Genomic DNA, 22602 nt, shown 5'->3' with positions numbered 1-22602 from the left:
AGTTGAAAGGGTTACTATAAGGTCTTGACAGAAATCTAAAAATCCCAGTGTTTTGGTGCACATCTCATTGCATGTCTATACCTGCAAATAAAGAAAAATCCATGTTTACTGTTACAAATTTATTTTTTACCTATATAAACATAATAGCTAGTCAGTGTTTCCAAGGAAACAGATTTACCACAGGATATACAAATTTATAGGACTGTCTTACAATAGTCTCCCAAAAAGTCAAACCCAGAAAAGTGCAATAGATCTTTCCACATAATATTCCACATGAGTCCAGCCAGAGGCCTACAGCCCTCAGCAATGTCTCATGCAAGTTCATATCAAGAATCTGCATCAAAAGGCCCAAGGGCCAGTGGTAGAAGCTCAAAAGTCTATGCCAGCAGGTGAACAATCTGTGCCAGAACACTGAGGGATCTGCACTGGAACCAGGGAGTGACACTCAAGACAAAGGCAAAGACCAGCAACCCCCCACCCACTGAGGGAGCAAACAGCAAGAAAAGCCATTGAGTTCCAGTTCCAACAAAGCTTCTCCTGGGAAATCAGCAGCCAGCATTCCTCCCCTCCTATCCTCCTTTTATGCAGTTCTGGCAACAATCATTAGGTGGGTCACCCACATGCGGAATCACCCTCAGTTAAGCTGAGTATTCCACTTAAGCTGGCCATTATTTCATCTGCACACATACCAAAAACAATTTCAGTAGAAGAATTTCAACAGTATCATTAACTACCTTGATGTCTGGAAACAAGATCTTTAATGAGAAATGTAACAGCAGCTCATCTCTGTGCACTTGGAAAGAGCTTGATGGGAGAGCAAAAGACTTGAGAACACAAGTTCCAGTGTCACAGTTCTAATTTCATGGTTTCTCAGTGTCAGTCAAGGGTGTTATCTATCCTTCCTTATCACTTGCCTGCATACCTGGAAAGCTCCATTAATAAACATGTATGTACACAGTGATGTCTTGACCGGAACCTAAGTAGATCCATGTGATAAATACATTTAAGGACACAGTCTGTTCTATCAAGATACCAACAAATAACCTTGGTCCACTTTCATCATTAGGGAACCGTTAACACTCTTTGGATCCCATCAAAACTTCAGTACCAGCAACATTCTCAGAGTCATCATATTCTCTTCACATAACACCTTCAATGATTAAATGGTCAATACTGTGGAAAAAATAGTATATCTTACCAAGACACATATAGTTATTAGTAGGATTATTACTAAAGTCATTATATTTAAACTCTAAATGCTAAGGAATAAAAAAAAGCATTATTTCCCAACTGACAATTTTCTTCCTACCTGACACACAAAAAGCATGATAACACAAATATCACCTTGATTGCCTAGGTATCTGAAAATCAAATGGTCCATATATTTTTAAAGCCCACATCGTCACTCAAAAACCAGCAAAATCTCCATGAAAAATCACTGAGAAGCCTCACCAGCCCCAACCTCTGACTTTCCCCTCATCTTTATAAAATATGAACACTCTCATGTAGGGAACAGGAGAAGGGGACATTACCAGAACCTCTGCAGTAAGTCCTAGTCACCTGTGAGCCATGGCAGCACACAGAGAATTACAGGAAAGGTAGACAAATGAGACTGAGAAGAAGCTGAGCTTTGGGTCTGATCAGTGCTGCTCTGGGTGGCAAAGACAAAAACCGTCTAGCTTCCAGCACCTTTTATTCAGTACATGGGGAAACAAATGTAACAAGTGAAAAATAGAGTTCAGTACTTCACATTGGGATAAACAAGGTGTAACAAAAAGCTGGGGGACAATGGAAATCTAAGAACAATGAGGAATTATGCAGATGAAGATTTGGTTCCTCCCTGGCATCTCTCACAGGTGTGGTCTTGTCCTGCAGATTGCAGCATGGGGGTGGGGGGGATCACTGAGGTCTCAGTTGTGACCAGAGGCCAAAATGCAATTATGTCTGGAATGTCCTAGCTGGGCTGTAGGCCAGAGAACTAGGCCTACTCAAATGATTTTTCCCTAGTATTATGTAGCATTGCTCCCAACACTCTCAGACAGTTATGATGCCCCTAACAATCCTTTGTCTCCTGTTTACAGGCAGCAAATGCTCCAGTCAGTCCTTAGGACCTAATGAGATCTGATTAGTGCATGCCTCTGCTACTCAGTGTTACACAGCCCTGGAATTGACCATTATGGGGGTATTTGCACTAAAGAAGTTAATAGATTCCACACTTGGGGCATTTCTTTTGGGCGAACCAGTTATTAAGCATTTACCAGAATATGCTGGTGCACAAAGTAATAAATGAACAGGGAGAAGCACTATGAATGCTGACAACTCAATCTTTTTGTTTCTCATGAACTTCTTGCAACTTCTGTAGATGAAAGAATGTCAGTTTGCTCCACATATGCGTTAAAATACACTATTTTTCTAAACTGTTATATATTTTATGAAAAGAGATGTTAGACACTTTTATTACAAATTTCTTAATATAGTATTAATGCTGGTTAGGAACTTACAAATCTCGTCAAAAGTTTATAAATGTGCTTACAAAGATAGGTATTAAATAATTCTTATTATATAATTGTTCAAAAAGATTTACATAAGTGTATATATATATTACTAGACCTAGCATAGAAATCAGATACATAAATTTATAACATAGGTATAAATTTATAAAATCACTGATACAGGTTTGAACACACACACACACCTTCATCCATTCATCCTAGTGATAGTCTTATTACTAGTGGGTCTCTAGGGCTCAGACTTACTAAAATGTTTCTGATTTAAATCCAAAGAGCTGAAAACTCATAAGTTGGGTTGGAGATGCTTACAAGCCAGAAAAAGTCATGTTCTAGAATACATTAAGAGTAATAGGAATGCACAGAACGTATGAGAAACCCATTCACCAGCTGAAAAGGCCTCTGAGATTGGACAGAGTGGAAACAAAAAGGCCAATTCAAATCACAAAGCCAAATCTCACTAAAAGGTCTTTCTTTTGAAGACTGCATTTAACTGACCAGTAACCTAGCAAGTAGTAAATTTTTAGAATGCAGTTTAGCTGAAAAGCTGGTTTTATGAAGGAGTCAGTGACCACTGGAAGTAATCAATATGCCTGTCCCCATGGGCCATGGCCTAAGTACATATGGATTTCAGACTCCTGCTTCTAGTTGCATACTGGTCATGCCTCCTGATTAGCTCTGACACACAAAGAGCTCTGAAATTATCTTTCATGTTCTGACTATACAAAAACAGCTGAACAAACTAAAAATCAGCAACTTTAATTAGATCTGTAAGAGCACTGAGGTCACATCACAAACTGCCACAGCAAAAACCAGACAGACATGCAAATATAGAGAATCACAGTTTACCAGGACCAGAGACATATGGAGATAGAAACTGGTAGGAAAAAATAAACAGCAACTGATGAACTGCTGAAAGCTGACTTCAGACTAACTCCAGAGTTAAAATCCACTGTACCCAGTTTTAGGGAGCCTCCTATACTGGTGTGGGTTTGGCCTTCAGAAGACCCACCAGGGGTGAGTAAAATATGAGAGACAATCTTCTCTTCTGTGAGCAGTGAAGAACAGAATTAACCACTTTGAAATAAGCCCAGACAGTTCTACTTTCTCTAATGAGATTTTGCTCAAGGGAAGCTACTTTGCTACAGCCTTATCTGATGAAGAGGAAGAGCAACTAGACATTGTTAGTCATTCTAGATTTTCTGTCTTGCATAAGAGGAAAAGAAAGTTGAGAAAAGTTACTGATGGCTACAACTCAGGAACTCAAGTCCATTAAAAAAACTGATATATAATTTTAAGGTGGAATGTTTCCCTTCCTCAAAATCTTATCCCTACACTGACAGAGCTCCTATATAAAAACAGTGGGTTACAAATGAGACACCTAAGAGAGACATTCTATTTAAGAAGAGGTTCTTAGGAGACTTGGAGACAGCATGGAAGTGGAAAACAATGGGAAATTAGAGAAAAATGGAATCTTTAGTGCACAGTTATAATAAACCTTAAATAGGAAACACCCAGGTCATGGCCAGACTAATATCATCTTTATACTGATAGCCTGACTGACTCAGTGCCCAACAACAAAATTTTGGATATACTAAAGGCAGGAAGAACATGCGATCTGAAGAAACAGAATGAGCATCAGTACTGGATTCAGATATAACACAGATTTTGAAATTGTCAGATAAGAAGCTTACAACAACTGTGATTGATATATTAAAGGTTTTATGGTATGCTAAAGAATTTATTTGGTCTTTGATCCCATTCCTGGCAAAGAATTTCAAAATCCCTTGGAACTTCCTGAGTTATGGGCATGTTTGTGTTACTGTTGATCTTAATGAAATGACTCACAGTAGATGCCTAATTAGCTTCAGGATCAGGGCTGGTCACTAGAGAGACCAAACTCATGATTAGAAAGCTGGAATCCTGGGCCAGTCTGACCTCCATGAAGGAGAAAGCACTGAAGATTGAACTCAGTCACATACCCAGTGGTTTACACAGTCATGCCTGTGTGATGACAGCCCATACGAAAACTCTGGACACCGAGTGGAGCATCCCAAATGATGAACACACTGCAGTGCACACACAATACTACATCCAGATTCCATAGAAATGATACAAGAGCACTGAATCCCGGGCCTTCCAGAACTTTTCCTGTGTGTTTCCTTCATAATAAAACTGTATCTTTAAGAACAGCATTTTCCGGAAGCTGCACTTTTGAGCCTGGCGGTAGAACCACTGAGCTAAATCCCCAGCAGTACAGCATTTTTAATGTGTTCTGTGAACCATTAGAGTGAATTATCAAAATTGGAATGGTTATTGAGACTTCAAAATTTATAGCTTGTCAGTCAGAAGCATAGGAAATATGGGGACTACACTTGCTGCTGGCATCTAGAGTAAGAGGCAGTTTTATGGAGGGCTAAACAATTAAATTGTGAATTACAGATGGTGCCAGAATCAAACTGCAATGAGTAGAATTGAATAAGAGCAAGAAACAATGGAAAAAGTAGAAAACATTTAAGAACACATGTGGAACAGAAGAATTACAGTCAGTATGCTACAGAGAAATTTGTATATCATTGTTTATGGTGGCATAAATTCAAAATAGCCAAGATATGGAATCAGGCTAGATGAAAACAGATAAATGGTTGAAGAAAATATGATATGTACAAGCAATGGAGTGTTATTCAGCCATAGAAGACACAAAATTAAGTCATTTATGGTAAATGGATGGAAATAAAGACCATCACAATAAGTGAAATAAGCCAGACTGAGAAAGATAAGTACATGGATTTTTTACAAAAAGTACATGAAAGCAGGAGAGACACTACTTGACCAGAGAAAGGGAATAAAGAAGAGGAAGAAGTAGGTGTGAGGCAGGGTAATAGGGGGCTAGATATGATCAAAATATGTTATATGCCTGTATGAAAATCCCACAAAGAAAACAAGCATTTTTTAAAACAACGGTACCCCAAAATTAATACCTATAAAAAAGAAGAGTTCAATAACATAATCAATAAGAAATGGAAACTCTAACAAAGGATCAAAAGGAAATGTGAGATACAAAAAAACATTGTAGCAGAAATGAAGAATGCCTTGAAGGATGATCAGGCTAGAAATGACTGGGGAAAAGATCAGTGAGCTGGATGATAAGTCAACAGAAACTCCCTAGGCTGAAAGACAAAGAGAAAACAAAAGAACAAAAAAAAAACACCCCAGAACATTTAAGAATTGTGGGACAATTACAAAAGTCATAACATGCCCATAATGGGAACTCTAGAAGAAGAGAGGAACATACAAAATAACTGAAGTAATAGTAGCTCAGAATTTTCTAAAATGAAGGACACACACCAAATCTCACGTTCAAGAACCTTTACAACAATAAGCAAGGTAAATACAGAAAAAATTATAAGTACACGTATCAAACTCAATGTGTAAAAATCAAAAACAAAGAAAATCTTGTAAAAAGCAGGGAGATAAGACCTTACCTACGGAAAGACAAAGGTAAGAATTACACCATCATTCTCAGAAATCATGTAAGCAAGAAGAGAATGCAGGAAAATATGTAAGGTGTTGGAATAAATAACCCATCCATACAATGCTAAAATTCTTCGTACACCAAAGTTTATTTCTGACATAAAGAAAAATGTCTTTTTCAAATAACAACTGAAGAAATGTAATGCTAACAGATATGCTAGACAAGAAATGTTCCAATAAGTTCTTTAGAGATAGAAATCAAATATGACAAGAAAGAGACCAAGGAAGCAGAAAGGAAAGAAGGAATTAAGGAAGGTAGAAGGAAGAAAGACAGGAGAGGGGGAGGAAAAGAGGTGGGGAGAGGCGGACAGTAACAAGGGAAGGGAGAAAGAAAAGGCATTGGAGAGGAATAAAGAATGGTAAAATAGAACATTTTATTCTTAATCTATTAGACAACTGCTCAAAGTAATAGTAGCAACACTGTATTGGGTGCATATAATTTATGAATGAGTGGAATCGGTGACAGCAACAGTGGCAGGGATGGTGAAACTTTTATAGCTTTCAATGATACAAACAGCCTGCTGCAGCACAAGTGCCATAGGTTTGCCACCACTGGCATAGGGAGTAGTAGCACGGGGGAATTGAGAATCCTCCGCTCTAAGGTACCTATGTTAGCAGAGAAGCAGTATACTGTTATTTGAAACGAACAAGTGAGACTTGGTGGTCTTAGATAAGCTGTAAATATATATTGCAAACTCTATGCCAAGCACTAACATTTTTTTAAAATTTTTATATATTTAATATTTCTTTTTGGTACTGGGGATTGAACTCTGGTCCTTGCACTTGCGCAGCAGGCGGCAAAACCACTGAGCTAAATCCTTGCCCCACACAAACATTTTTAAAAGGTACAATTGCTATGCTAAGTGAAGAGAGAAAATGTATTCATTAAAGAAACAAGGCAAGAAAAATGACAGAAGGACTGCTCTCTAGAATATATAAAGAACTGAAAAGAATCTGACCCCCAAGATTCAAAGACCCAATTCAAACATGGGCACCTGAAGGGAACAGACATTTCTCAAAGAAGTAAAAGCAGCAAACAAATATATGAAAAAATGTTCAACATCACTCATCATTCAAGAGATGCAGATGAAAACAACACTGAGATTCCACCTCACACCACAAAGAATGGCTGCTATCAAGAAATCATCCAATCACAAACGCTGGCAGGGTTGTGGGGAGAAAGGAACCCTTCTCCACTGCTGGTGGGAGTATAGACTGGTGCAGCCACGGTGGAAATCAGTATGGAGATACCTCAAAGAACTAGGGCCAGAGGTCCCATTTGACCCAGCTATTCCCCTGCTGGGGATCTTCCCCAAAGAATTAAAAGAATCATACCACAGTGATATATGTGACCCCATGTTCATAGCGGCACAGTTGGTAATAGCTAAAGCTTGGAGGCAGCCCAAGTGGCCATCAACTGGAACCTGGATAAAGAAAATGTGCGGGTTTTTAATAAAAGCCATAAAGAATGAAAAAGAATGAAAAACTAGAGTCATTTATAGCTAAATGGATGTATATCAAGGCCATGCTCTTCAGGGAAACAAATAGGACACACATGTGTAAATACCAAATACTTTGGCTAGTGTGAGAAACTGATAGTGTAAACAAGGGTTAAAGTGATTAAAATGGATAATGGATCATTTGAAATAGGAAAAAAGGTCCAAAGACGAAGGGGTGAAGGGAGGGGAATGGGAAAGATAAAGAGGGAAAGGAAAAACTATGAGAAAAGAAAACATAAATGGAAATGATGTCTATGTAAATAGGGAAGGGTGGAGGGGGAGAAGGGCACACAGGTAATGGGAGAAAAAAATAAGAACCAAGATACATCATGTACAGGTACACACACCCAATGATAAATGGAAATGAATCATATACCTGAAATGTACCAATAAAAGAGCTTAAAATTTAGAAATTAACAAAGCAACAAAAGAAAAACGAGGGAAGATTTTTGAAGAAATGAAAAACTGTCATGACTAGAAAACACAAGCATGGTAGAGATTAACTGAACTATATCAATGATTATTGTTAATCTGAATTACCTAAATATATCAATTTAAACATAAAGACTGTCAGAGTATACTTTTGAAAAAAATTCAAGTATAGCTTTTCTAGTCTGCATAATTCCATTGGACATAAGTGAAAGTGGAAGGATAGAGAAGGATGATATACCATGGCAACACAACCCAATGAAATCTGAACTAGCAATATCAATTTCAGACAAAGCAGACTTCAAGAAAGATTCAGGGATAAAGCATTGTACTAGATAATGATAAATGGAGTCAGCTCTCCAAGAAAGCATAGTAAATCTTAACATATATGCACCTGAACAACTGATTCTCAAAATATGGGGGAATAAAGACCATTAGAGCTACCAGAAGAAATAGACACATACCTTATTATAGTTGGAAACTTCAACACTCTTCAATCAGTAATTGATAGATGCAGCTGAAAGAAAAAATGGAGGTGCATAGTTGAATGAAAGGCCACCATCAATTCATCGGATGTAACTGACATTTCATAAATACTTCATCCAACAAAGCAGAAGAAATTCTCTTGAAGCTCACAGGGAACATTTACTAAGACAGACCCCGTTCTAGGACATGGGACAGATGTTAACAAATCATAGTTTGTTCTTGTACTACAATGAAATTAAGCTCAATATCAATAATAGAGACATAGCTAGAAAATTTCCAAAATATGTAGACTGTAACACACTTCCAAATAACATTTATCAGGAGTGTCTCAAGAAACTTTAAAATATTTTAAAGTAAATGATGAGAACACAAATTATCAAAACATGGTGAAGGCAGCAAAATCAGTGCATAGAGGAAAGTTGATAACATTGAAAGCATAGTGTTAGAAAAAAAGAAACAGTAATCTAAGCTTTCACTTTAGGAAGCTACACAAGTGAGAGCAATATAAAATGAATCTAAGGGCTGGGGATTGAGCTCAGTGGTTCTACCACCTGCCTCACAAGTGCAAGGTCCCAAGTTCGATCCCCGGTACCCAAATAAAGAAATAAATAAAATGAATGCAAACAAAAGAAAAAAACAATAAAAATTATTGCATAAATCAATACAATTGAAAAATAGAAAAATTTTTAAATATTGCTAAAAGCAGAATATGGTTCTTTGAAGATCAATGAAATCGATAAATCCTAACCAGGCTAATCAAGACAAAGAGAGAAAGAGGTCAATTACTAATATCACAAACAAGAGAGGACATCAATACTGAGCTCATTGAAATGAAGAAGATAATTAACAGTATTCTGAACAACTCTATGCTGTCAGAGACCAGAGAAGTGAGGCCTAACTGGCCTCTCTGAGCACAAAGGAGAAAGGCTGAATTCAGGGTGACTCCATATTTCGGGTTCCAGGGAAAAGCTAGAACACCTAAGATTAAGTTGTTCACTGGAGTAAGTACTAGTGGATATTGGAAAGCAGATGAACCTTGTGCTACTTTGATTGCTTGTACCAGTGTTTAGGTGAATAAATACAAGATGAGCCAGATGCTGGGGCTCCTAAGAGGCAAGAGCCCCCTGGCTGCCCAAAGTTAAATGAATTCACGTCTCTTTGTCATTCATCCTTGCTTGCCCCCAGGTCAAGAAGACCAAAGTACCAGGTCTAGGTCCCAGTAGAAGGCTTGACATGGCCAGTGGGGTGGGTCGGCTACACTATGTCACAAATTTGATAATTTAAATGAAATGGACCAATTCCCTGCAAGATACAATCTACAAAATATATAGGAGAAACAAAATGCCAGAAACTAGAAACAACCAAATGATATCAATAAATGAGCGGATGAACAACCTTTAGTACATTCATACAATGGAATATCATGAAGTAATGAAAAAAGCAATAACAAGATCAAAAGAGGGGCTGGTATGTAGTGTAGTGGTAGCCTGCTTGCCTAGTATGTTCAAGGCCTTGGGTTCAATCTCCAGGACTGAATATCAGCAACAAAACAAAAGGAAATATACATGCAAAGAAGCCAGGTGTGGTGGCACATGCTGTTAACTTCAGGTACTTAGAAGGATGCGGCAAGAAGACCACATGTTCGAGACCAGCTTGGGTAACTTGGTGAGATTAGATCTCAAAATAAAATTGAAAAGGGTTAAGAATGAAGTTCAGTGCTTCCTGTATTCAACTTCCAGTAAGGGGGGGGGGGGGAGATGCATGGAGAAACCTTCCGTACATATTGCTAATTGAAAGTATTTGGCCTAAAAATCCTCCCTACTGTATTACTCCAACTGAATGACATCTGGAAAAGGCAAAATTACAGGCACTTGGGCTAGGGAGTGAGCTTAGAGCTCAGTGGTAGAGCACTGCCTACCATGCTGGAGGACCTATGTTCAATTCCTTGCAGTGTGGGGACAAATATATAGATGTAGATGTAGATATAGATATAGGTATACATTAGAAAGCATCAGGTGTCACCAGGTTATTAGGTTATTAGGTTTGGGGGCAAATGGGAGGGGAGGTGTAAATATATGAAGAACAGGGAAGTTTCAGCGTAAAGAAATTATTCCATACAATACTATTAGGATGGATATATAACATTATGCATTTGTCAAAATTCATAGAATTACACAACACAGAGTGAACCTTAATGTAAACTATAGTCTTTACTTAATAAAACATATAAAAGTGTTGGTTCCTTAACTGTATCAAATGTACCACACTAATGCAAGATGTTAATATGAAGGGAAACTGTGGAGAAGAAAATCTATGGGAACCCTGTACTATTGACTCAAATTTCTGTAAAACTAAATTCTAAAAACCAGTCTATTAATTTAACAAAAATAGCTATCACTTTTAGATACCTTCTAAACCTACCTGCAGTAGGTAGATTTTCCTTCTCCAGTCTTCCTTATCACCCTGAGGACACAGGAAGGGAACACTACATGTTCCCTTTCATTCACGGATTTTAGTTTTGTTGTTTTTGTTTTCTCCTCTCCTGGAATGACAGGTAAGCTTCGTTAGTTTTCTGCAGTCATTATTGGCAACCACTATCTCTTCCTGTTCCCAGCCTGAACATAGTCTTGGCTAATTACTACCATAATCTTTACTTAGTTGTTGTTTGGCACAATGAATGATCACTCTTTCCTAAGCCTGAACTGTTTCCAACACATTCCATAGTAGAGTTATAACTGTCTCAAGTGTCTGCTTGGATCTTGATCATTTTTTAGGCCAAACGATCAATATTTGTTCTTATAGAAGTACTATTTTGTCCCTAACCTACTTCTTTAAAAATGAAATGTTTATGGATATTTTCCTTCTTGCACATTTCTTCACACTGGAAACTCTCAGAACTCTTGAAAATATGGATGCTTCCCCAGTTTTATGCTCTAGAGCACAGGTTAGCCAACTATGCTTGTAAAGGGCTTGATAATAAGTACTTCTGGTTTTGCCAACTTCTATCACAAAAGACTCACTGTGTCTTTCTATTGTGAAAGCCATCCACAGGAGTTTACACAAAGGAGTCAAATTGAGCCTCAGTAGCCCTAAACAGTAAGCTGCTCTACACGTGCTGCCTCTGAACTTCTTTCTCTCCCTGTCTCACTTTACCTACCAGTGTTTTGTGGGTCACTTCCTACGTAAACTGCCCTGGGATCTGGTATCTCAGGGTCAGTAACCCAAACTTAAGGTAACTGCAATAGAAAGATGAAACATGCATTAACATGGTGAATAGATTTGAAACTAAGATTGATGGTGAAAGAAATTGTGAACACAAAATGAGAAGACAGATGTAAGAGTACTGAGAAAAGATAAAGCACTCCACAAATATAAGGTCAGAACGTTTATATTATGGTTGTCATTAGAGTCTGAACCAGAAAATTGCTGTATAAAACACTGCCAATTCAAAGCTACTCTTAATTAGGAAGGCAAGCAGTCATATGAACAATATAAAACAGATGATTGAAAAATAACAGCATCAAAGTACTATATAAAATTTAAGCTTCATGTTTCATATCTTTTTATGGATTTTTCTGTCAAATAAAGTTGGTAGAATAACAATGTCTCCATATAAGTTAGCCAGATCAAAAAAGGTAACATTTGCAATAGTGTTTTTGACCTATTTTGAAAGTGAGAAAAACGTTAAAGAGCTGACTTTTCTTTTAAACATAACCTATCCTAATTTCCTTCCTGTTTTCCCAAACACAATGAAACTCATTAAATTGGTGTCTATTCATGTTCACGGTTTTATGATTTTCACCCCACATCCATGGCCCTATAAGCAATATACACTGTAAGTTTTGTGATTTTAAAATTTACATAAATATGATCATGCTGTTCAAATCATTCTGTAACTTGCTGTGATCACACAACATTACCACTGAGACCCATCCATGCTGATATATGTTAATTGAGTATACACACGTCTTTGGAGAGATCCTCCCTCTTCTATAGGATAAGTTATTTTCTGTGTCCTTTCATAAAATACATCAGGGATTCTCAAGTGGAGCAATTTTGGCCAGGGCAGTGTCTGGAGCCATTTGGGGGATGTGACACTGCCATCTAATGGGTAGAGGCCAGCAAAGCTGCTAAGCTTCCCACAGTGCACAGGACTGCTCCCACATTGAAGAAGCGTCTGGTCCAAAATGTTAACAGTGCCCAGAAAAATCCGTGGTATAAATAGAAACCATCTATTCTACATTCCTGAAGAACTCCTGAAAATGGGTAAGTAACCCAAATAGACCATTCAAACTGAGATAGTACACATTCTGCCTGATGGATCATCAGAACTGTGTCTTCCATGCACTAGAGAATGTTTGCTTCTTACACATGGATTTTCAACTGTTTTATGGATAACCATTATTGCTTATTTTGGGGGGTTGTGTTTATGGGCATGTGTACTGTGTGTGTGCGTATTATGTGAGGAGAGAATACCCACAAGTTGGATCCTTTGGATTCTTCATAGTGATAGGAAAATATAATGAGATTTATATAACTAGATTTAAGGTAGCAAAGAGTAGCCATATTTTAGGATCTCATACATGGTGTTAAAAGATAATTTTTAAATGATAAAATCATGATTCTCCTATACAAAAATAAACATGTTAAAGATTTTACTCTGCTCATTAATTTGAAAAATGTTAAGGTATTAACCAGTTTAAAAGAGAATCCAAAGAATAGACACAAGGGCCAGGGATTTAGCTCAGTGATTTTGCTGCGTGCCGCACAAGCGCAAGGACTCAAGTTCGATCCCTGGTACCAAAAAAAAAAAAAAAAAACAATGAATAGACACAAATAGAGTGGACTCTTGACTTACAAACTCAATCAGTTTCCAAGGACTGGTTGTAACTCAAGTTGGTTGTAAGTCAATACAGCTGAGATCTGAATATTTACCTGGGTGCACACTATAGATAACAAAAGGCAGACTTAGGTCCATTAACCTAACTAACCCAAGTTGTTCGTATGTCAGGCCAGTCATACCTTGAGGGTCCAATGTATAGGGGAAAAACAGTGAAATGAATGTGCAAATTGAGGCAAGATTGGCTTTTCCATCATAGGAGAGAGAGACTGAGCTTCTCTCCTTTGCCAGACAGGAAATAATTTGTTTATAAACAATAAATGCTTTGCATTTCTATCTATTATCAATCATTTACAAAGTTGTAAAACAGCTCCCAAAGAACAAGATAACCCAATAGAGAGTACGACTTTTTTTCCTGTAAAGGCATAAATTTAAGAATGTATAGCCCAAACTTCAGACTATATACAACCTACTATTGTGATTATCTTGTGTAAGCTGTGAAGCAAATACAGGATTTCCACTACCCCCAAGAGTATGGATGTTTCTTTTGTCAGTCATCATGGGAAGAACACATTCCAGGGCAGTAAAACAATGCCAGGCCCAGGTTGAGACAGTTTGGAGAACTTCCTTCTCTAAGATGGGAAAAATTGGACCTCAGTCCCAAAGTAGGGAGGTACCCAGAGTCGCCTGTCTCTTGCCTCCCTGATCTGCCTCCCTACCATAGGATGGATGTGGGAATGAGGCAGGGTTTCATAGTTTCAGTTTGGATGTGTCAGTTCTAAACCTATCTAATTCTCCTGGCTGTTGTAAATTATTCTGTTTTAAGTTTCTTTTCCTTGATTTTCAAGATAAAGTGGATGATTTTAGCACATTTTAGATATGAGGAATTTGGAGAAGGAATGACCTTGCTTGGAGACCATAATAGGATGAATCATCAGTGGTCATCAGGGGAAGACAGTGATATCCAGCAGCATTACTGCCCAGAAGAAAGACGAAAAGGCAGGGGTCAAAAGTGACTGGGCCTGAATATTCATTAGGCACTAACCTGGGGACATCAGAAATAGGGAAATAATTGGAGGAAGGACAGTTTTCTGCAGTTTTGCTGATTTGAGCTTACACCATGGAAGCTGGGCTCGAATCTGAAGTATGCCCTTTGCTGTCAAAGATTATTAAAGTCTGAGACTCGTGTTACTGGTTGTGGGAACATTTTATAAACCAGAAAGATTGAAAATGCAATGATAAAGGTGATACAATAAATGGGTGCTTTTCTTCAGTTGTAAAATTCAGTTCCTAATTTGGCCTAGAAATGGTGAACAAACTCATATTGAATAGGTAACAAGACAATCAACAGCAAGAAAAAAAATCAAGATCATGATGATCCAGTCTTCCAGAGGATTTAATCACCTGCCATTGGAATTACTATGCTTAAGACACCTTCTGCAGAATTCTTTGCATAAGCCTATTAGAGACAGTTCATGAAATGTGCTTCTCATTTTGTGCAACCTATTCAGATATAGGTTTGGCTTTATACTCATAAGTCCAAGACCACAGAAATTCACTCTCTTATTTTATTTAGTAAGAATTAGTACACTAAGCCTAAATTTTACACTTCTCAGCCTAAATGTCAAGGACAACTGTAGGTACATGATTAGCCCCCAGATGGAATTTGCATCAGAAAGGCAGCATGCCTGATAGAAAGGTCTGGAACCTTGGTCTTAAATTGCACCCTGGCACCTACTAATTGAAAAATCTTGAATAATTTGAATCTCAATGGGTTTTTATTTAATCTTATTAAAATGAAGGGTTTAAACAGATGATTCTTCTTCTTTTTTTTTTTTTTGTACTGGAGATCAAACTTGGGACCTTGTGCTTGCAAGGCAGGCAGTGGAACCACTGAGCTAAATCCCTGGTCCCTAACCAGATGATTTTTAATGGTTCATCTAGCTAAAGTTTCTTTGATTTTATAAAGCAGTTGTCCAGAATTCTTCCAGTTTTGCATGTGGCAGAGGAACAGACGTAACATATGGAAAGATAAGAGCCAAGAACTCTGACTTTTTCTCCACAAAGTTACTGACGAAACATCAAAGTGTTTGTATCTGATTTTTTAAATGACTTCAAATTTTGTCTTTTGTTCTCTTTACATCCATAGCTTTTTCACATAGAGTAAACTAGTTAAATTAAGTCAAATAATAATAAGGAAATAATTGACATCTATTAAAACTATTAAAAATCAGGAAAATACATATGCTGGAAAAGCTATAGAAAAACTGCAGCGCACACCCATGCTGATGTTACTGGCAAAACAGTTTAAGGAGACATTTTGAATATACTTATCAAGTATCATAAACTTGTTTGACTTAGGAAACCCCCTATTCCAAATTTATATTTGGGATTGCTCTATTTCTCCAACTCTAAGTTTTAACTTTAGAATTTAATATCAATTCAATAATTTTTAAAAAGGAAAAACCAAATATACTAAAATATTACTTGATACACAATAAAAGAATATGTATACCTTGGAATAAAAGAAGTATGAAAATTTTAAAGGAGAAAAATCCATATACAAAAATATACTCAAAGCAGACTTAGCTTTTGTTTCTTTGCTTTTTTTTTTCTTTTTGGTACCAGTGATCAAACTCGGGTCCTTGTGCTTGCGTAGCAGGTGGCAAAACCACTGAGCTAAATCCCTTGCCCAAATTAACCTGGGAAGTTGGATTGGTTTTGTTTTGTTTTGTTTTGGTACCAGGGATCGAACTCGGGTCCTTGTGCTTGCACAGCAGGTGGTGAAACCACTGAACTAAATCCCCGGCCCTCTTTGCTTTGTTTTTTGAGATAGGATCTTGTGATGTAATCTAAAACGGCCTTATACTTACTATGTCACTCAGACTGGTGCTGCACTCTCCAAAATCCTCCTGTCTCAGCCTCTTGATTCTAGGATTATAGGCACCCCTCTGTGTGGCATAGAGCAGAGTTATTTATAATTTCAAAAAATAGCACTGGCATCTAGTAATAAGAAAATGATTAAATAAAACATGTAATATACAAATACAGTGGATGTAACACAGCTCTTAAAAATTCTACAAAAAAGTGAAAAAAGAGGCATAGTTCCAAATTATTGTTACAAAATCTGTAAAATGTATAAGTGCATAAAATGTAGTTTTATCAACTTAGCAATATGTTCATATGGATAAAAATATTAAAAGATTTCAAACAAATGAGAAATTATGTCACTGAGATACTGGAATTGCATATTCGTGTGTATTTTTAAATGTCTTTCATATAGTTAAAATGTTTCAATCACATGTAAAAGTTCTTACAAACACACATGTTTGTATTATACATATTTAAAGTGTACAACATGTTTTCACATATAGTCCACCAAAAATAATGTATACATACTTCAGAAAAAAACATAAATATTTTAATACTCAATTTATTGAGACATCGTGAGATTAATGTAAGTTACCTTTGGCCTCTACCATTACAAGAGGTGCTCAAAGTGGTGTCTGTGCACTTCCAGACATTTATTAGTATGGCAAACTGCTGGGTTTTAATGTTTGTAGTGCTTTTAAAACATTTAAAATTGTCGTTTTGGACTTACATCCTAATTTCAATGTTATCCTCACCATCAGGACTTCTACCATGCATCGTTACTTCAAAAATTTTTATTAATCTTTCAGATATTTGTAGTGCATCTATGAGTTGATTTTATCAGAGGGAGGGAGTTTCTTATCTCTTGTATCATTAATTGAGGATTTCATACATGACTGGATAAGTATTGGTTTCCCGGTAAAAATATTACACACCATTACACACACATGCACAGTGAGAGTCTTGTGAGTTCTCTACCCTGTGACGCTCAACCAAAGCCTTATATAATTTTTCCTTTTTAATTTTTTTATTCTTTCCGAGAACCTTTGACATGTTTTACCATTAATTTTTTTTTTTTTTGGTACCAAGAATTGAACTCAGGACCTTGCGCTTGCCAGGCAGGTGCGGCACTGTTGCGTTAACCCCTGGCCCCTACTTTCGAAATTTAAAACATTGGTTGCTTATACCCTGGTCCTGGATGGATTTGTCAGTTTTACTTTGGCTAGGGCTAGGTGTTTTCAAACCGACCATTGAATGTTTTCCCTCAACTTTAAAAAAACTTCCGTTTGCTCTGGAATCTTTTAAACATGCCAATAACCCATACACTGGATGTCTACTCTGTGGCTCTACCTGCTTTTTCTAAGCCTGCTAGGACACAGTCTTGGGGAAAACCTCCCTCGCTCTGAGTCTGAACCATCCCAGTACAGCTAGCCACTCATATCTGTGGAAAGCTGCCCCACCTGGAGAGCGGTTCGCCATGGCAGCCAGCCACTTCCCTCCCTTCCAACCTACAGCCAAACCAAAAGAACAAACAGAAACGTGAGGAGGCAAAGCCCACAAATCTTGTTCAGTACAGAGGGGTCTGGAGGACTGGGCCTCAATCACATTTTTTACATACGTCAGTTTAAGAAACCTCTCACAAGACTGAGACTCCACCGCCGCAGTCAGGCACCGCAGCCGCTCCGGAATGTACTGCTAATGGTCGCCAAGTGCGCGCCAGTTGGGAAGTTCCCGGATGTTCTTACGACACCTGTGATGCCCGGATGTTCTTACAATGCACGCCCATTGTTGCGCAGGTACCTAAGAGTGCGCATGTGCAGGAAGTAGTACTGAAGGAGGCGCAAAATATGCCTTGACATCAACGCATAGAGTCCTACAAGTTCAACTAGGCTGTAGGAGAACTTCAATAGTGGGGATTTTTTACGTCCCTTAATCTGCCTGATCCAAGACCCCACCCAGGACTACACACTGCAATTTGCTATCGTGTCATTTTTCATTTTTCTTTATTAAGTTTTATTAGTACATTATTGCAGTACATAATGATTGAATTCCTCTTGGGGAGTTGGTAAATGTACATAACACATCTTAATTCTTTTTCCATTCCTTTCCCTTCATCCTTTTTCTCCTCCATTCATCTCTTGGTCCCCTTCCCTTTTGCAAAAATCTATCTCTCTGATTTTTATTTTATTTTCCTCTTTATTTATATTTTGGGTTTCTTATACAAGAGAAACTATGTCATATTTAAGCTTGTGTGTCTGATTTATTTCACTTAACATTATGGTCTCAAGGTGCATCTATTTTCCTACATATTTTCTACCAAGTTTGCTTCAAGATAATCCTTATATATGACATAGTATTAATACGACACTTGTGTAAAGACTATATTTTCTATATCCATTCATGCCTTGATGGACATAAAGGCTGCTTAGAAGATTTCTCTCTTATGAGTTGTGCTACCATAATCAGTTTTTCAGTTTGTCTTTAATGACATTCACATTTTGAGGTTGTTTTGTAGTATTTGGAATCCAACCCACAGCTTCATCCATGCTAGGCCAGTGCTCTACCACTGAGCTAAATCCCCAGGTCTGGCATTGACTTTTTTTAAGAAGACAGCATGGTTGTTTTGTATAATGTGTCCATCTATTCCGTGTTATCTCCTGATATCTCAAAATCAGGTTATGAATTGGAGGTAGAAGTTCATACGTGATAAGGTTTGCATCCCTGTGGTGTGTTGTCTCAGAAGGCATGTCATAGGACTTGGTGTTGACTAATCATTGAGTTGAGGTGGTGTCTTCCAGCTTTCTCCACTATAAAGATACCTTTTCCCTCATTGCAGTTAAGGGCCTTTTATTTTTTTGGTTCCTGTTCCCCATGGAATCTCCATAGGGTCTTTTATTACAGCATGTCAAATATCAATCTCTTTATCATTACACCTGCCTTGCTCTTATGAAATTCCCTCTACCAGTTGGCAGTCTTACTACGAACCCAGAACCTCCAGCTAGAAACCTCAGGGGTCTTTATTTACTCCTTGTCCATATGTAGCCAAGAGGTCTTAGAGATTCTCAGAAACATCTCCCAAATCAGACACCTCTTCTACTTTAATAGTTCAACAGTCTAAGGGATTGTATTGGGTGAGGATTTACACAACATATTCTCTAAGGAAGAGGTTGGGAGGTATACATTTATGCCCAGGGACAGTTGGAACCCTGTAAAAGACACTTTTGACATGCATAGTTGTAGGAACATCCCAGCTTCTTTTGGGAAAACACCTCCACCTTCAACCCAAGACCTCCAATCTGTACTTTCAGGAGTGGATTATTTCGGATTTAACCAAATAAGAACAGTCATTTCCATGGCTGTACAGGTTGGTTATGAATAAATCATTTACAAAAGGCCAATCAGAACACATATGAAGAATGTTATTTGAAATGATGGAAATGCATATCTTCTCATCTGGGGAAATCATCTGAGAGCTGCTATTGCCTGAGGGAAGCCTGGAATACATAGGAGATGGAATGCTTAAGAACCAAGAAGTGGAGCCAGGTCTGAGGAAGGAGAACAACACAGTGAATGCTGGAAGTTTTTTAATCCCCCCTGAAGTCAGATGTCAGAATTGAACAAACCAGCTGTTCGTTACTTAAGGCTTTCAAATTTATTTCTTACTTTTAGCCTGAAATATGGTTAAATGATATGGGTCCCAAATTTGGCCATAACAGATGAATGAATGAATTACGGGTGACATGATTTAAAAAATCACTTTAAAATTTATTCCAGTTGAAAAGGATGCATATGTTGCTGTTGGGATGGGAGAGCCCAATGCCTGTTGTGCCTACGAGGAAGAAAAGGAGCAAGCTAAAGTGGGCTGACTAAGGCTGAAGAACCTCTTCTAGGACACTTGCTATGGCTGAAGAGAAAGGCCGAGGCAATGGATGGACATGGGTAGGAATGGCCAAAGACTTTTGCCATGGAGACGACCAGGCCCTGGGCAGACAGCAAGCAATATTGTCAGTGTCTTGAGATCAGCAAAGCAGCAGAGGTCTTGGGGCAGAAGGACTTCAGCTTGCAGACTAAGACAGCCCTACACACAAGTGAGGTCACAATGGACCACCCTTGCTAGCTGGGGAAGAAATCCCAGGAGGACAGGCCATGACTGGGCGCTGTGTGGTGGCTGAGCAGCAGGGGAGTCAGGCCCTCCCAGAGACCGATCGAGCCTTTCTAGAGCTCGTGGAAGGCTCAGGACCCCACGGGTCTTGCCAGGTCAGGAGCTCTAGTATGGCTCAGGTGGGCCCACACCCTCAGGCTGAGGTGGGCACAGGTGTGGCCGGGAAGCTGCCGGGGCCTTGTGGAGAGCGTTGGACACAGACAGAGCCACTCCTGCACCCACACAATGTACTGTTTTTGACCACACACCTGGGGCAGGGGCCTAGACCCGTCCAGGACTCACCAGGGGCTGCCCCACCGAGTCTCCAGAACCTCCCCAAGAGCCAAGGTTGGACCTGCCCCCGAGAGGTGTCACTCACGTGCCGTGCAGGTGTCAAGGGCAGGACCTCGAGGGGAGTGACTTGGTCACCGAGACACGCTACGGGACACACACAAGTTAACCGAGGAGAGGTTTATCTCGGCTCGCACTTGGGAGAGGTTTCAGTGCCTAGTCAGCAGCTCAAAGGCAGCGCGGCATGGCAGAGGGGCCTGGCAGACAGAAAGCAGAGTCCAGGGAGCAGAGGCAGTGAGATGAAGGCTTCCGGGCCCTGAACCAGGCGATTTGTCTCAGCCCAGATCCCACCTCCTGACAACCCAGGTGTACCACGCCCATGAGGCCATCACCTCCCAGAGGCGACTTGTGAGTGCGTGAGGCTCTGCGGACAGGTAGCTCTAAACTGTCCCCAAGGGAGGGGGATGGGAGGGTGACCTTGGGGGCAGGAGGAGGGGCGCGCATCCCTGCAGGTCAGCTTCCCAAGCTGGAGCTCTCTCCTCCTGGGACCAGAGCAGGCGGGGCGTGCAGTGACACTGAGCGGCCACCGGAGGGCAGCAGAGCCCTGCGCTGAGATCCCGCGCTCAGGTTGCCAGGGGAAAGAGAATATGTTCGTATATTCGTGCTTATTTCTACCACCTTATTCTGTCTTCCTCTCTGTCTTGCTTCCTCAAAGTAGGCTGGAAACTTTTCGTTATTTCTTCAGAAGTAATTCACCTCACTGTTTCTTTTTCAGAGAGAGACAGAGAGAGAGAGAGAATAGGTCTTGCTCCGTGTCCGAGATCTGAGATTGCTGGGAAGCACCACCACACCTGACTTTTCCTTTTCTCTTGCAGTTAGGAGTGATGTATCTGGTCTCTGGTTTTTCCGTAGTGACCTTAGATATCACACCCTGAACTTTTGCTTGTTAAATGTAGGTCTTTAAATTTCTTGATTAACTTTTGTTTGGAAGAGGTTTAGCTTCCAGGAAAACCGAGAGAATGCTGGCCTGGCACAGCTCTGAGCAAGGGCGGGCGGGGACCTGGGCTCCCCAGAGGGTGGAGCATCTCCAACAAGCACTCCTTACTCCTCTGCCTAGGAGGACCCTGCCCTTTCCCGGTTATCTGATGGTTTGTTCCTGGGGCCACAGTGACGCCCCCCCCCCCCCCGCGCAGGGATCATCGCCCTGAGGGCTCCGCTGGGCGCCTGAGCTGAGCTCTGCAGTGGCACAGGGGGGTCTCAAGTGAGCTGTTCGCCGCCCTGGCGCTCTGCCTTCCTGTGGCCCGGGCCTTCCGCGCTTCCTTCCTTGTCCTGAAGGCCTCTCTCAGGGACCCCGGTGGCTGCGCCCAGCTGACAGGGAGAGTGCATTCTGCGCCACGCTGGTCCCGGCTTCCTCCCTTCCTGTTCGCCCGCGCTCTGAGCCGCTCTCCTGGCTTCCACACGGTCCTCTGCGTGGCAGTGTCCCCGCTGTCCTGGTCCAGGAGGAGGCCTGTAGGGGGGCCGCCTCTGCTGGGCTTCTGCACCCCGGAAGCTCCTCGCTCCCCTGGGTGCGGAAGGGCAGAGCACGCAGTGAGCCCGCGCGGTGACCTTGGCCCCTGAGGTGCTGGGTCCCAGGCTGTGCGGGTGGTTCCAGCCCGGCCTGGCCGGGCCCCAGGAAGCACCGGGTCCCGCCTGAGGGGCTCCCCCTTTCCGCCTCGCGGCCACGAGAGTGTGGACACCGGCGAGCCCGGAGCTGGGGCTAGTTTAGTGCATGGTGATAGGTATGGGTCTAGTTTGAATCTTTGGCAGGTTGAAATCCAGTTGTTCCAGCACCATTTATTAAATAGGCTATCTTTCGGGGAGGAGGATTTTAGTGAAACTCAAAGAAGCTTAGATCACATGACAGCACCCACCACACCACATGACCTAGGAGTCCAGGTCAGGGTCCCCACGACAAGGAGGCACTAGGGATCATGGAACATCTTAGAAAAGAGCCTATAGTCCCAA

The 22602-nt window shown here is 40.1% G+C and overlaps 1 long non-coding RNA gene across 2 annotated transcripts; it reads right to left on the bottom strand.

Annotated features, from left to right (window-relative positions):
• Nucleotides 1-453: 453 nt before the first annotated feature.
• On the bottom strand, nt 454-22602 carry LOC147822218 (uncharacterized). 2 transcript variants are annotated; one of them, XR_015446111.1, is made up of 5 exons: nt 17785-22602; nt 16169-16246; nt 10877-10997; nt 8434-8486; nt 454-7465 (listed from the first exon to the last, which is right to left on the bottom strand). It is a non-coding gene; the product is annotated as an uncharacterized LOC147822218 (long non-coding RNA). The 2 variants fall into 2 exon arrangements; XR_015446112.1 differs by having other exon boundaries at nt 489-1173.

The sequence above is a fragment of the Heterocephalus glaber genome, unplaced genomic scaffold (assembly GCF_053883595.1).
Source record: "Heterocephalus glaber isolate CG9 unplaced genomic scaffold, H.glaber_assembly_v1.0 deba00001673, whole genome shotgun sequence".
NCBI lineage: Eukaryota > Metazoa > Chordata > Mammalia > Rodentia > Bathyergidae > Heterocephalus > Heterocephalus glaber.
The sequence above is the reverse complement of the archived record's forward strand: the minus strand, read 5'-3'. Positions and strand labels throughout refer to the sequence as shown.